A 17391-nucleotide genomic window follows, 5' to 3' on the forward strand; every position below is an offset into this window, starting at 1 on the left:
CTTTCTTAAGTCTACACATTCAACAAAATTAAAAATCAACTCCTGGCTTACATAGGATACATACATCTGAATTCCAAAAAGTAAATGCTGACTCTGAAAACTGTACAACTGGCCCTCAAGAGCCAGTATGAGTTGGCTCTTAATAGGCTCCTGGCCTTAGGGATTATCTTATTAAATTTCTTTATTTTAGAGATGAAGAAATCCAAACCTAGAAATGTTAAGTAATCAAGGTCAAAGAGAAATTAAGTGGCAGAGCCAAGATTTGAATCTTGGTCTTTTGACTCCAAATTCCATGCTGTTATTAATAGGCTTAAATTTCATGTTTCCAACTTTGAGAAAATACAAAAAGGCCATTTTCTTTCTGCATTTGTTCACAAAAAGAATTTGACTAAAAATAATTTTGTAAACCATAAATCAATTTTTACAATAACAACAGCTTAAGTGGGCAAGGTTGAATTAAATTGTTTATCACATATTTTTCTCATTTTTATTTATTCCAATTTTGTATCACTTTTGATCTCTGTTCTAACAAGTAAGTGGTCTGAGCCTATAGGGACAGCTGATTCAGGAATGACTCCCATATCAGATAGTAATGTTAAAACCTAACTTTCTTCTGGGTTGAATAGGAACCAAAGTATATATCTAAAGAAGTTTAGAAGTCTTCTGAACTTCTAGAGAGATGAGAAATTGGGGAAAAGATGGAGGAGGGACTTTTAAAAGACTGGATAGAATAAAATTAGGAGGATGGGGAAAGAAGATAAGAGAGGGAATTTTAGAATAGTGGGTAAAATATGGAATAAGATAGTAAGGGGGAAAGCTAAGGTAACAGGGGTAGAGTAATAGAGAGACTGAGAAATAAAATAGTAAGTAAAAATGAGATGGAAGGAAATTCAAAATAATAATTAGAACTTTGTCAAATATATAAACAAGTCATTCCCCAATTGATAAATTGTCAAAGGATGTGAATAGACAGTTTTACAATGAAGAAACATAAATGATTTATAGTCATATAAAAATGCTCTAAATCATTACTGATTAGAGAAGGGCAGATTAAAACAACCTTAAAATATCATTTTACATCTACCAGATTGACTAAACGGAAAAAAGGGAAAAGTGATAAATGTTGGAGAGAATGTGGAAAAACTGGGATACTAATTTATTGTTTGTGGAATTGTAAAATGATCCATTTCAGAAACCAAACTGAAATTATGCCCAAAGGATTATTAAACTACTTTTGACCTAAAAATATCTCTACTTAGTCTATTTCCAAAGATTTTAGAGAAAAAGGAAAAGAACTTATATGTTCTAAAATGTTTATAGCAGCTCTCTTTGTGGGGGCAAAGAAATGGAAATTATAGGGATGGCCATCAACCGAGGAATGGCTGAACAAGTTGTGGTATATGATTGTGATTGGATATTATATTGCTATCAGAAATTGCTATCAGAAATTATAATTTGCACAAAATAACTGATAACTAAGTAAGTAAAACCAAGAGAAATACTATATAGTAATAGCAATTATAAAAAAACCAACGTTAAGCCAGTAAGTTGTTTTGTCTATTATAAATAACCAAATTAACTACAAGGGACATATGAGGAAAGATGCTATCTGCATCCAGAGAAAGAATTGATAAATATATAGAATAATTTTACACACACACACACACACACACACACACACCTATTTGTGTCTAAAAGTAGTCATCTCTGGGGTGAGGATAGGAAATGGAAGAAAAAAAGTTACATGATAGTTCTGTATTGTATTATGTTAATGAAAATGCTTGTTTTGTTCAATAAATTAAAAATAAATATTTTTTTTAAAAAAGAATAACACTGATAATTTGTGTCACAAGGGGTTTATGCTTTCCACATTTTTCCCATAACAACAAGAAAGAAGTGGAGTCAACATCTGTACAGACTACACCTACTGGGCTGGCATATGAATGGAACTTTTTCTCCTACTTCCTGCTTCCTTAAGGCAAAAGGACTGAATTTTGTCTCTAGAACCAGTGCTCACACACTTAAAAGATCCATGACTCCAATTAGCTCATTCTTTTAGGGAAATCTAAGGGAACCCTGGCTTCTACTTTTAGAGTTTTGCTTGGGAAAGCTATGGATCACTCATAACACTAAAGCACAACTCAATAAGCCCTAGAATGGATCTTTAATCTCCCACACTAGAACTTCAGGATACTTTCTCCCCGCCCCCTCACATATTCTGATCTCAACAGACCAATACTGCTTACAGATAATGATGGGAAGAAACTAATTTATAAAAAGACTCAGGCTTTCAAACTACCTTCAGCTATAAGAGAGAATAATAGGACATTATTGGATCTTTTTTCAGATCAACATAAATAGGATGGAAGGAAGATTTTAAAATCTACCCCTTCTACTGGAGGTGGGAGAGAATAAGAGGGGGGTAGAGAAGAAGGAACTGTTGTTTTTATCTTTCCAACATAGAGAGGAAGAAGATAAACAACAAATAAATTCTCCAGGTCCCAGTAAGGCCACAAGAATAGCCCATCAGGCAACTGTGAGTTTCAATGGAGACAGATTGCTTCATAAACAGATGAGTGATGAAGACAAGATTCTAACTTCACAATGATAACTACTGCAATAGTTCATTTGGGGTAGCAGAGTCCTTCTGCTACCTGCAATTAGTTTCCCCCATAATCACAAATCTGCATGTGCAATCCCCATTTGACAAAACTCCCTCAATTGTGAGATTCTTTTTCATGATCCTTCCATTCATTTCCCCCTCCAAGTAGACAAACTATGCTTTCTAATGATTCTTTCTATCAACACTGAGTTATTTTTGCTAAAATAATAGTCATTTGTTATGATTTCGATGTTTACTATGTCCATTATTTCCAGATTCTTTTTTCAAAATAGTATTCAGAATATATATAGGCATGAGATCTTTTATGTCTTCTCTAAGACTTTGACACTAATGTGTCTTACTCCCAAGTCCATAATTTCCAATAATTTTTTTTGTCATCCTTCCCCAATTCATCTTTGCATTTTGGTCACCAGAAATCAAATAATATGTTAATTTAAAGAGTCTTATTGAGTTGCTTATTAACTTTCCTTATCTATATGAAATAGATATTGGTGCAGAAGGTACAAATATTTTATGATGGTCTTTTTGCAAAGACATCACGTATACTACAAGATGACTAAATTAGTAAACACTTTGGATGTACCAATTCTTTTATCTGCTTCTCCAAAAATTAGCTATGAGATATCCTTTCATTTACTGCAAAAGACTTTTGTTTTCTGGTTTCACTTATTGCAAGAATGCCAAGGTCCAGCAGTCCACTTATAATTTGGCAAGACTCACACTCATGAGTACCAAGAATTAAGTTAATATTCTTTGGACCCACATGTGCAAAAATGTTTGTGGCAGCCCTTTTTGTAGAGGCAAGGAATTGGAAACTGAATGGATGACCATCAGTTGGGGAATGGCTGAATAAGTTATGGTATATGAATATAATGGAATATTATTGATCTATAAGAAAAGATCAGCAGGATGATTTCAGAGAGGCTGGAGAGACTTACATGAACTGATGCTTAAGTGACATAAGTACAATCAAGAAAACACTATACACAGCAAAAACAAGATTATGTAATGATCAAATCTGATGGACATGGTTCTTTTCAAGAATGAGGTAATAATTCAGGCCAATTCCAGTAGACTTGTGATGGAGAGAACTATCTGTATCCAGAGAGATAACCATGGGGACTGAATGTGGATCATTACATAACGATATAATTTTTTCACCTTTTTTGTTGTCGTTTTCTTGCTCTTTCCCCCCCCCCCCTTTTGAGCTGAATTTTCTTGTGCAGCATAATAATTGTGGAGATATATATAGAAGAATTGCACATGTTTACATATGTTGGACAATTTGCTATCTAGGGTATGGGGTAGGGGAAGGGAAGGAGAAAAATTTAGTTTTGCAAGGTTTTGCAAGGGTGAATGTTGAAAACAATCTATGCATGCTTTTTTTTTTTTTTTTTTTTTTTTTTTTTTTTTGCTGAGGCAAGGGATTAAGTGACTTGATCACAGCCAGGAAATGTGCTAAGTTTCTGAGGCCACATTTGAACTCAGGTCCTCCTGACTTCAGGGCTGATGCTCTATCCACTACACCAACTAGCTCCCCAATCTATGCATGTATTTTGAAAATAAAAAGCTATTATTTAAAAAAAAAAAAAACCTTGCATCTTTTGTTTCCTTTCCTTCAGTTTCTGCCATCACTATTACAGAAATGGAAAAATGGTCCCATAGGGCAAAGGGCTATTTTTTACTTTTTGTTTGTTTGTTTGAAAGACTATCATGGCCAAAGACTTCTTTGCTAAATGATGAGCCTACAAGTACCAATACTTAGGTAAGCTGGTCCTAAGTGGGGTCCATGGATTTCTGGAAATTACAGAAGCCAGTTTAGAGATCTTTGAGGTCAAAACTATTTTCAAAATAATACTGAGATTTTATTTATCTATTGAAATAATTCTCCCTTTTCCAACTAAGTATCTGTGTGAGGCCAGATTTTCTTCATATACTTCAACCAAAACAACATATTGCAACATAACAAATACAGACATGAACATCCAGCTGTCTCCTATTACACTAGTCATTAAAACAATTTGCAAAAATATGTAAGACAATGCTACTCTTTTCATAAAATTTTGTTTCTGAAAAGTTATTTTAAAAAAACAACAACATGTAATGTTAACATGCAATGGGTTTATTCTTTGTAAAAATGAATTAACAAGAGGTAGTTAAGTGGCGCAGTGGATAGAACACCAGCCCTGAAGTTAGGAGTTCCTGAGTTCCAATCTGGTCTCAGACACTTAATACTTCCTAGCTGTGTGACCCTGGGCAAGTCACTTGATTGCCTCAGCAAAAAAAAAAAAAAAAAAAGAATTAACAAGTATTAAGTTAATAATTAAAGTGAATCTAACAGCTTTAATTTCTAATATGGTGAATTTCTAATAATTTATGATATAGTAAATATTGATAGATATTATAGACATAAACAAAATTATTTCTGAGATACTCAGTTTTCCATAGTATAAAGGAAACCTGAGTGCAAAAAATTTGAGAATCTTTGGTCTTTTGCCAGGACTATATTCAAAGACTTTTTGGCATGGTAGAAACTTTTAGAACTTGTATACTTCTGACAATGTCCTTTGAGGTGCTAGAATATCTGCATATAATAAGATAACACAGTCTGAATCTGTAGAAATTAATAGATGAATAATGTTGGCATATATTTCAATTATTTCCAAAAGAAGTTTAACCATTGTAAATTAGCTGCCATAAGGAGGACACCAAAGTAACCTAGAAATCACTGATGCAAGGGCAATGACAGCCTGAAATAAGATGATGGAAAACAAGTAGTATCACTCATAAAATAGAGAGAAACAATGAAAGAAAAATATATAAGAAGATAGCTCAAGAGATTTGACTCTGAGGGAATGAAAAGAGGTGGCACAGTGGATAAAGTGCTAAGCCTAGCTGTATGATCCGAGGTAGGTCACTTAATCCTGTTTGCCTCAGTTTCCACATCTGTAAAAAGAGCTGGAGAAGATGGAATGGCCAACTACTCCAGTATCTTTTTCAAGAAAACCCCAAATGGGATCATGAAGAGTCAAGGGTGACTCAACAAAAGAATAAAAATCAGAAAGATAACAAGTGGATGAAAATCAGAAAGGATCTATAAAGACATTTTATACAAAACACTTTTCCCCCTTCAAAAACAGTGTAGTCACTACATTTCAGAGTCTATAATCATAGTGTCATGTAGACTACATCAGCAAGAAGAAATGACACTAAAGGATAAAAAAAAAGGTAGGAAAGAAAAATATAGATATACGAGAACAAATATGCACAGGGGAGGTCATGTTGGAGGCAATATAGTTTTGAAACCACTAAGGCATCAATTCTCAAGTTATCTGCAAGAAGAAAGCATACCAAAGGAAAAGGGATAAAAACAAATCTTACTGTACAAAAAAGGCAATCAAAAGAATATTAATTGCTGACCTATATGTCAACTCTTTCATTCTTACAAAATCTTTGTAAGAATAATCTCTATCAAAGGAAAGGAACAAGAAGGCTTCTATAAATAATATTCCATAGCATCACACTTATATTACCCATCCTTAAATTTATACAACTGATTGAATGGTATAGAGAATGTGAGATCCCCCACACTTATCATTTACCAACTATGAAAAAGTCATCACATTAGATTTGTTGGAGCCAAAAGGCACTTTAAAGTCTCTCCTCCTACAAGATTATCTCCCATTACTAATCAAAATTATACATGGTTCTCATAATGGATAAAACACATAATTTTACTTGTTATTAGTTATCAATAGTAAGTAGTTATCAGTGCATAAAATAGAAATGTCATGGGTTCAACAAAAGCCTCTGCCACTGTCATAAATGATGCCTGAGATCACATACAAATTGAAGTAATATTCCCTACAGAAGAGGTCTCCCACTTATTCCTATTTACAAATGACACTGGCCCAGAGCTCTGTAAATCCTCTAAATGAAATAAATAATCATGAACAAAAGTTTCATGTAACTTAAAACACAGGAAAAATCAGGAAGATAAAGACACCTATTGTGTAGAATATATAAGTAGATGGACAATCCATACAACTAAACCATCAGTACATTCATCTTGAAGATAATCTACAAATGGACCCTAAGTTGGGGCTAGAGTTGAGTAAGAGAAAAAGATCAGGCAACTCTGCTTTGGGGATAAGACACTGTATTTTTAATGAACTAAATCTCCCTGAAACAAAGGTTCCTCTATGAACTGAAACTGAAGATCACCAAAATGGCAGAAGAGAAGAACATGGTGGCTCTGGGAAGCTATGACACACTACCATTGAGGAATTATGCAAATAGAAGCCATGGAAAGGATATAATAAAAGATATGTAAGAATGGGGGTGGTGAATGGCCTAATGACATAGCAAAAGATAGACAATCAGCATGTACTGCGGATACCTAGAGAATGTCACAAGAAAGAGAAGTTAGGTTTACATAGATTAGAGGCACCCAGAAAAACAAGCACAGATGGGTTACAACCTGCATTACTGGCATGTACCCTTACATCAATGAGATCACATATTCATTAGAATGCAGAAGTGCAAACCACAAACTCTACTAACACATTTCTAATCTAATAATCTCAACATGCAGTATGATGGGCTTTGGGTTAAGCAATATCAGCTATTTAACAAAGAAAGAACAAAAAGACATATCACATAACCCAAAGAACATCAGATGTATTTTTCTGATAGGTTTTCACTCCTTTAATTGTTTTTTTTTTTAATAAGTTTCAAACATATTTGGCTTGCTTTAAATTCTTGTAACACCAGGCTGGCTTTCAGACTTGGGTGGGAGAGAACACTACACTTAAAACACTGTTACACAGGCAGGAAAATAAAAACACCTCTTAGCAAAGACTAACATGTTATCCAATGTATTCCAGGCTATCGCTTTTTCTAAAATGGAAAGTTTGCATTATCTGACCCTCATTTAGCTTGTACCCTTTCTATGAGGTACAGGACAGGCAGGCAAGTGCTACTGGCTTATATCAGCACTAGTATTGACTCATGTACTTCCTGAGCTGCAAGAGAACACATCTACCCATATAAATCCAAATCTCCGACTAAAAACTAAAACATGAACTCTGTCTGGAGAGAATGTTTAACTTTTTTATCTCACCTGAAATAAGACTTACATGTATCCATTCTCAAAAAAAAAAAAAAATCTCAAATTTCATTATGAATTTTGGTGCAAATTAACTTTGCCAGGTTCTTTATACTCCTTAAATTTTGTGGATCTAGCAACAAGCTATACTATTCTATTTTCTATTACAGTAGTTCCCTATTCCTGAACATTGCAGTACTAATATGGATGTCCACAATACCTTTTTTAGGCAATAAGATTCGAGGAGAGGGTTCTCCTTTGCCTTTGGGTATCCTTCTCTCTTGCAAATACTTTGAGAACTGAACCTTCAGGTCTCTCAAAATTATACTGCCTCCAACATGGAATGCACATGTCAGTAGTTCTACATTATTTTTAAATATGAGCTTAATAAAAATCAACCAACACAAATAATGAAACAATATAATGAAAAACAAAAATAGTATTATATATGACTATAAACTTTTACTATGTACAGCTTTTTCCACATTAACATATTTTAGGGTGGTTGTATGTCTCAGTTATTTGTGTTATTTTTTTTTTAATCCAGATTTAACCAGGTAGTTCTAACACTGACTTTAATTCTTATCAGCCTTACTCCTGGCCAACCCCACTCCAGCATAATTTACATATCTTTTGGAGTACTATACTATGTCTTCTGGAACTGTCACTCTGCCAACAAATTCTTCTATATCCTTGAACTTATTTGCTAATATCTTTTCTATCTCCTTACTTTCACACAAAGTCGCTTTTGCCCATAGGATGCCATATCCCTTTCAATCTCTCTTACAGAATAACTACTCACTTCTCTAGACTCACAGGGTTAAGAAATAATGAGGCAGAATTACCAATATGACCTTTCCCTTTTTAGATCAATCCATAGGCTACCCCATCTTTTTCCCTATATAAATATGCTATAGAGATATAGAGATATATCAGTATATAATATATAGTACTATAAAAGTGCTATATAAATTTATCACAAACTGCAAGGCCATTTACCCATTTACCCAACTTTCCTTCCTACTATTATCCTGAGGTCTTCTATATTCACAATGATGACCTTTCTTCCTTCTCAATTCCTCTCAACTCTGTCTCCTAATTGCAGCCTATTTTAGCTACATACCAGTAAAACCACTGTATTAGGCTTTACATACTCAAACTGTACTTTCTCCAGAGTCCAGGATATGGACATTCTGCTTAGATCAAAAGCTCCCATAGATTCTCCCCACCTGTACCATTCTTCCACTTATACAAACCTCCTCCAATTACTTAACCCAACCTTTTTTTCTCAGTCTGGTTTCCTATCTCTTCTATTCTGGCTTCATTAGGCTTCCTATCAAAAAATCTATATTAACTACTATAATGTTTAATCTTAATACATCTATTCCAAACCTCCAACTTTAATATACTCTTTTGCAGTTATGTTTAAATATATATTACATTTGCCAAGGTGGTAACAAAATCACCCTGTTTATGTACTTTGTGTGTATGCTAAAATGTGTTATTAATCCCTTTACCTTATACATAGAATAGATTGATCCAGCCTACTGCTTTACTGAGACTGATGCTATCCAATCAGAACTCCTTCCCATTTCTCTTTCATTTCTCATAACTTCTCAGGATCATGACATACTTTCACTTTCTTCCTTCTGGTCACATGGGAACTATCTAATTTTACTCTTTATTAAAGCTAAATTAATCCCTTTACCCAAACTTAGGAGTTTCCCATTCCTTACTCCTTAAGCTCTCACCTGAAAATCCAAATCCCTAAGTAAATCCCAGCATCTGATTTCTCAGTTTCTTCTCTAGGGCTGTGGAATGTTGTTAAAAATAACAACAACAACATCAAACACAAAGGCAAAATGAAACCATGAAAAAAAGTTAAATGTACACATCTTTACAACGCCTCAGGTGGGCTCATATTGTTGCTCAATAATCCCACTTCATTCATAATTGTATGCCCTTATTCTGTACCTGTTTCAAATTGCTTCTTTTCTCCAAACTAATGTCCATTTCCCTGTCCCCTACTTCAAGGTAACTCAGCCTCTTAATTCAGTGATCAAGACCATCTAATCAGAGTTCCCTTCACCGTTTTCATTCCTCAAATTTTCTCAGCTCTAATTGCATATTTTTTCTTTCTTTTATCTTAATATCTCATTAAGGAAAATGGATAGACTGCTGAGGCTGGAGTCAGGAGAAATGGAGTTCAAATCTAGCCTCAGACACTTGCTAGCTATTTTAGCCTGGATAAATCACTTGATCTCTGTTTGCTTTAATCCACTGAAGAAGGAAAATGGCAAACCACTCCAGTATCTTTGCCAAGAAAATCCCATATGTCATCAGGAAGAATCAGACATGATTAAATGACTGAACAACAAGGCTAATTAATCCATCTGACTAATGCCTTCTGTAACTTTAAAACCATTCCCCAGTGACTCTTCTCTAGGTACTATCTCACGCTGTAATTCTGTTCTCTCACATCTATCTTCAATCAATCTCTCTCCTTTGCCTATAATTATGCCTGAGTTTCCTTAATTTTTTAAAAGAAAGGGAAAAAACTCTTCCCTTAATACTTTCTGGCACATTTAGTTATTATTCCCTTTGTCTTCTCAATTTCACTGCTAAACTTGAAAAAAGATGCCCATGTCCAACATTAACATGTTGCTTTCTCACTATCTCCTCTCTCCATAGCTCTTTTCAAATAGGCATCCAATCTCTTAATATTCTATTGAAATTGTTTTCTCATCAGTGATGTTCTCATTATCAATCTAAGAATCTTTTTTCAGTCCTCATTCTTGTAGCCCTCTCTGCAAATTATGAAACAGAAGAACACTCCTTAATGCTTTCTACTTTCTCCTACTTTGGCTTCAGAGACCCCTTATTTTTCCTGGCTCTTTTCCTACCTTTCTAATTGTTCATGATCTTCTGATTCTGCTGACTCTTGTGAGTGTTTCTCAAAGATCTGCCTTTAACTATCTTCTCTTTCTATTCTCTTCTTGGTAATCTCAATACGGTATCATATAATAAATATATGAGAGTCACAAAACAAACTCCTATGTGACTTCTGAGGGGGATGGTTCTTAGCCGTCGAAGAATTATGGAAGGGTTAATGAAAAGAGTATTTGAGTTGGACCCTAAAAGAGAAGAATTCAGTATACAGAAAAAAAAAGAAAACATTCTGGGCTTAGGGAACAGTGTAACAGAGATAGGAGACACTGTGTATTTCAATAAACAGTGAGTAAAGTTTAATCTTGGTAATCTCAGTCATTCTCAAAACTTCAACTAATACCCTTATGAAGGGTCCTCTTAAATCTATATTTCTGTTCCTGAACTGCTATGTTCTTCAACTGCAGACCTTCTGTATCAATTATCTATGAGGCTCCTTGAATTAAATATGTCCCAAACTAAACCTAATCTTGTTCAGCCTTCTGACTTTTTTTTTATTGTTTTGTTTTTTGGTTTTTTTTGATGTACTACTATTCAAGTCACTTATTGACTTTCCCTTCCATCTTACTTTTTGTATCCAATCAATTACCAAATTTTAATTATTACCCTCTATCATGATTATTAAAAATATAGGATCATAGATCCCAGAGCTGGATAGGACCTCACAGGCTAAATCCTAAAAAGGTTAACTTGCTCAAATTCACACAGATAATAAGCATCAAAAGTGGGATTTGAAACAGTCAGTGTTCTTTTCCTGTACTTAATAGGCTCCTATCTTTGCACCTCCTGAATTCATTTAATCTTTTCTATATTCAAAGCCATTTCTAATACAGGTCATTGTTACCATCTAAGTTATTGCAATTAAAAGACTTTTGTGCTTCAACTTTTTTTTTCCCTTTTCCATTCTGTTCTCCATACTACTGCCAGAAAAAAATTTTTTTTTCCTTATGCACAGAGCTGATCAAATTAGCTTCTTGCTCAAAAATTTTCAGGGCCTCTCTATTGCTCATTAAGTAAAATTCAACTTCCTCTGCCGACCTTCAAGTTCGTCCACAATTTGGGACTAACCTGCCTTTCCAGCATTATTTCATATTATTCTCCTCCTTATATTCTATGCTTCAGCCAAACTAAACTTTACTCACTGTTTACTGAAACACATAGTGTCTCCTATCTCTGTTACACTGTTGCACTGTTCCCTACGCCCAGAATGTTTTCTTTTTTTTTTCTCTGTATACTGAATTCTTCTCTTTTAGGGTCCAATTCAAATACTCTTTTCATTAACCCTTCCATAATTCTTCGATGGCTAAGAACCATCCCCCTCAGAAGTCACATAGGAGTTTGTTTTGTGACTCTCATATATTTGTTATATGATACTGTATTTGTAATTGTCTTTGTTGGTATTCTATCTCTTAATTAGAAAATATGTTTCATGGGGACAAGAACTAGATTTTACCTAAATTTATGTGTGCGTGTTTTTGTGGACATATGCAGATATATACATACATACATATATAATCCATAATCCAAAGTCACTCTCTTGAGCTCCTATATCATTTTCCCATTTATTTGCTAGACAATTCCTCACTGTTCTGGAAGGGCTTCAAATTTAACATATCCCAAATGGAACGCCTCATTTTTTTCCAAAATATGTACCGTCCCCCAACCTTCCCTATTTCTATCAAAGTGAAACAGTCATTCTTCTAAGCCATATGATTATAGAATTAGAGAATTAGAGCTGGAAAGGATCTTAGAAGACCATCTAGTCCCATCTTTTCATTTTACAGATGAGGACATTGAGTCCTCAGAGTAGTAAGTCACTTGCCCAAAATAACATGTGCTAAGTCTTAAGTTCAAAAAATAAGAATCATCTTTGACGCCTCTTTCTTGCCCTTCCCCTTCCTTCCTTCCTTCCCCCTTTCCTTCCTTTCTTCTAGTAAGTCATTTGCCCAAAATGACTTATGTGGTAAGTCTAAGCTCAAAAATTAGGAATCATCTTTGACCCCTCTTTCTTGCCCTTCTCTTCTTTTCTTTCTTTGGTCTTCCCTTTCTTTCTTTCTTTTTCTCTCTCACTCCCTCCCTCCTTCTCTGTCCCACCCTATATTTTTCCCTTCTTCCCTATCACCATATATAATTAGTCCTGTCAATTCCAAGACCAAAACATCTCTTGCACCAGTCTTCTTCCAACTCCTAGTTCAGACCCTTTTTAACCCCTTTGTCTGGACTATTTTTAATAGGTTCCTAACTTTATGTTTCTAGTACCTCTCTTGTCCAGTTCAATCTTAACATAATTATCAAGCTAAACCTTACTAAAGGACAGATATGATCTTGCTCCCTCAAACTAAAAGACACAAACACCTTACTAAGACTTGCCATTTAAGGCCCTCCATAATTTCATTTCCATCTATCCTTTCAATGCTACCAAACCACCAAACTATCATTCATATATTCTAGAGAGACAGAAACACTTTTTTTTTCATTAGCATAGAAGACTCCTAGGTGAGGGAATTCCCTCTTATCACTCCTGGCTGGTACTTTCTTTGTAAACTTCTAGTTTCAGAGAGTCGTGGACAGCCAACTTTTAAAACTGTGGTTTGTGACCCCATATGGGGTCTCATAACTCAGTGTGGGGGTTGTGAAGTTATGATTTATTATCAGTAAATGTTTGGCTTTTATGCTTATTTTTATATATCTATATATCTGGGGTCATGCTAAAATTTCTTGGGTGAAAAGTGCGAAAAGCCCTCATCTATAACAATGAGAGATTGTGACCGAGAGGTAATTGTCCAAAATCACCAAGCAAGAATATTGCAGAGGTCCCATCTGCATCCATGTCCTCCCAGCTTCAAAGTAATTCTCTGTCCACTATAACATCCTACCTCTCTGCATTCTATAATCTAGCCAAACTAGATTGCTATTTATCCCCCAATTTCTTACTGTATTTTCTTGCTTTCCTGCCTGTGCAATATCCTTGGTGTCTGCAAGGTATTCCTTCCATATTTCTACTTGTGAAAATTCTACACTTTAGGACGGAAATAATGTGCATTCTTCTCCTTGAAAACTCCCTAGAGGATCCCAACATTAGGCTAGTTTGTCTATCTGCAAATCTTCTTAAAAGACTTTGTCCATATTAGACAAAGTAATGGACAAAGATATGGATTTTGTTCATATCAGTCCTTTACGTTCACCATCTTCTACTTCAAAATTTATCCAACTGTAAAACTTCTCCTTCATTGCAGAACAAGAGACTGTTGTTCTTCTTTGTATTCTCTAAGTCTACCACAGTGCCTTCCTTGCATATAGAAACTTAAAACATTTGGTAAATCGAATTTGTTGAATGCAATTATGCATGTGTTATATTCCCCCTAGTAAAATGAATTCTCCATTGGAGTGAGGTGCCTTATCTGTACTTTACATATGGGATAAACTGAGAGAAGATGTTCTCCTAAGGATGTGGCTTCCACCTCTATACCCTAATTAAGACTTGAGACTGCAATAACAAGTTAAACTACAACTAAAAAGCTACAGGTGTTAGATTATCTTGAATGATCATTCCCGCCCAGTTTCCCACCATCTCTTAATTAGTATTTAAATACTTCTTTTAAAGGCAACTTATTCTTTTGTTTCTAGGAAAGATTTCCATGTTTAGAGTATAAGCCTAGACTCCCCCAGACAATGGGAGAAAAGGTCAAAGGGGGAGGAGGTGCTTCTGTTCTATGTAATCTTGTGTTTCGCAGTTTTGTGCTTTGCACTTCTTTACTGACAAACAGCTTGTCAGATGAGAGTTGCCCTTTCTCCCAAGATTATAATAAATCCCTTTTTACTTTTCTTACTCTGTGAGTCTCTGATTGTTTTTGTGGTCATCACTGTCCCACACACTTTATGTCTCTCCTTCAGGAGCTAGAATAACATTCTGAATGAAGCACACAGTTAATAAACATTTGCTGTGCTAATTAATGAAATCCCTGAACTCCTTCATCCTGGCCCCCACTTAACTCCTTTTAAGGCAATTTTCAAAGCCTCTGCATTAAAACTAGTCATTAATGAAACTGATAAAGAATTGTAAAATTTCATTTTTGTCAAATTTCATTTTTGTCAATGGCTTCAACATTTTTCTTTCCTCCATCTATCAAACTTGTTTAGTGTGAAGAAAAGTCTACTAAGTTTTATGTTCAATAAACATTTGGTTGTAGTTTAACCTTTTCTTAGCCACCGCCCCCCCTCCCTCACCCCCTTTAGAAAGGTTTTGGTAAGAAACTATATTTGACTGGCAGAGGCTGGCTTATATAAAAAAGATGAACCTTTGATTAGAGAAATATCATGAAGAAGTTATCCTGAAAATCCAGATATGGAGTCTCATTATGAGGATTTTTTCTATGAGCTCCGATAAAGATAGCAGGAAAAGGGAGTGGGGAGAACTCAAAACAGCAGGACCATGTACTTCTTTTGCCAAGAGAAAATAAGTGAGAGAAATGTATAATCGAATGTGGTTCAGTAATAGCAATATTAGGTGACAAGCATAATTGATTTGTACAGATCTTAGTTATTACTCTGCATTATTGTGATACTTGTGCTGACTTGTATGTTAATATTTATAGATGGAGATAAAAGATTAGTCATGTTAAGTGTTTCATTTTGTAGGAAATGGCATGATGTAAATTCAATACAATTCATCAAACATTTATTAAGTACCTACTATATTCAAGGCACTGTCAAAGAAAGAGAAAGAAGAAAACTGAAAAATGACAGTCCTTTAATGAGCTTACAATCAAATAAGAAAATAAGGTAGTTATCTGAGCAATATGGTACAAGACAGAGTATGAATGACAGAGATAAAAGGAAACAAAGTACGATGAAATGTGAACAGGAGAAATGCTTTAACTTTCTAAGCTTAACCTTGAAAGAAAAGAAGAATTTCAAGAGTCAGAGATGTAACAGAAGTGCATTTCAGGCAGGAGAGACAGTCTGCCTAAATGCATGAGGGTAGAGGAACAGAATGAGTCCAGGAAATCATCCAGATTGACTACAGCAAAGAAGGGCACAAAGGAGAATTGGGTAAAGTGAGGGTGGAATGCCAGATTAGAGCCTGACTGGTAAAGGAATCTTGACCATCTAAATGCTGGCCAGATAAAGGAATTTACATTTTATCCTATAGCCAAAAAAGGAGTCACTGAGAGTTTTTGTTTATAATATGAGAAAAGCCTAACTACCAGGGCACATATATCTATAAGCTGGGGGTTTAGAAAGACTGGATTCAAACATGGGAACTACTCTATTATCATATTTTTTGGCTTCTGCTGGTAATCCAAGTTATCAGATCATTGGAATGCATGTTGTGTTTGAAATGCAGGAGAAGGGAAAAGGGGAGGGAAAGGGAAAAGGGGAAGGGGAAAAAGAAGGAAGGAAAGGAAGGAAAGGAAGGAAAAGAAGGAGGGAGGGAAGAAGGGAGGGAAGGAAGAAGGGAAGGAGGGAGGGAGGAAGGGAGGGAGGGAAGGAGGGAGTGAGGGAAGAAGGAAAGAAAAGAAGAAAAGAGAAGGGGAAGAGGAAGGAGAAAGAAGGGAAGAAGGAAGGGATAAGAGAGAAAAAAAGAGAAGGATCAAGGGAGGGAGGGAGGGAGAAAGAAAGAGAGAGAAAAGAATGTGAGGGAAATTATAGAACTGGGATCAACAAGCCTCTTAACTGACCAGCCAATGAACAAGCATTTTCAAAGCCACCAACAGAGGTAAGAATGAAGAGTTAAGAATCTGAGTAGTTGAGGGGTCTGGTCTAAGTGACCTCAAGCACACTTTAGCACCTTGATGGAAAGAGAGAGATCCATTTTGGACACCCTGAGCTCCATGATGCTTCCGAGACCTCCAGATCAAGATGTCCAGAGGATATGTAAAGATGTAGCACTGGGGCACAGCAGAGAGCTGAGGGGCTAGGACATGGAGGTTTAGGAATCTTCTGGGTAGAGGTGATATCTGAACCTAGGGGAGTTGATGAGAGAACCTAAAGAGAGAAGAAAAGAGTTCCCCAGATTGAGCCCTGAGATACACAGGCATAGAAGGATGAGTATCCTAGAGAAGAGTGAGAAGAATCAATTTTGGGGGCAGTGGGGTGAGGCACAAGGCATTTGGAGTTAAGTGATTTGCTTGGGGTCACACATGTAGGAAATGTTAACTGAATGAGGTCCTCTTGACTCCAGGGCTGCTGCTTTATCCACTGCACCATCTAGCTGTCCCAAGGATCAATTATATGGGTAAGAAAAGAACCACAAGAAAAGAACGTCAAATTGAGCAAAGAATCTCCAGAAAATTAGATGTGGCTGACAAACAAAAATTAGCAAATTGTAAACATACAGAAAAATATGCTTATTGTGACTGTCCCAGAAATTTATTTCCTGAATATAACATCTCCATTGAATAAGGTATCTGTTAGCACATATATGTATTTTATATATTCTATGACCGCTCATGAAATTGATAAAAAGAAAGAAAAAAGCTCTTTTGTTGCCAAGCAATTGTAGCACTATCATAAAATGAAGTTAATATCTGATAATATTTTTGCCATCTTCCCAGTTACTAATATAACTCCATGGATTCAACTTATAAGCCAAAGCACTGTACAAGATATAAAATAATACTAATCATAAAAGTAATAATAATAATAATAATATTTAGCATTTAAATAGAGCCCACTATGTGCTAAGCACTGTAATAAGCACTTTACAAATATG

The 17391-nt window shown here is 35.3% G+C and overlaps 1 protein-coding gene across 4 annotated transcripts in view; it reads right to left on the reverse strand.

Annotated features, from left to right (window-relative positions):
* The window catches only part of ARMC2 (armadillo repeat containing 2), a 166903-nt gene that overhangs the window by 59732 nt on the left and 89780 nt on the right, over positions 1-17391 (reverse strand). The window lies entirely within an intron of this gene.

Source organism: Sarcophilus harrisii, chromosome 4 (assembly GCF_902635505.1).
Source record: "Sarcophilus harrisii chromosome 4, mSarHar1.11, whole genome shotgun sequence".
Classification (NCBI taxonomy): Eukaryota; Metazoa; Chordata; class Mammalia; order Dasyuromorphia; family Dasyuridae; genus Sarcophilus; species Sarcophilus harrisii.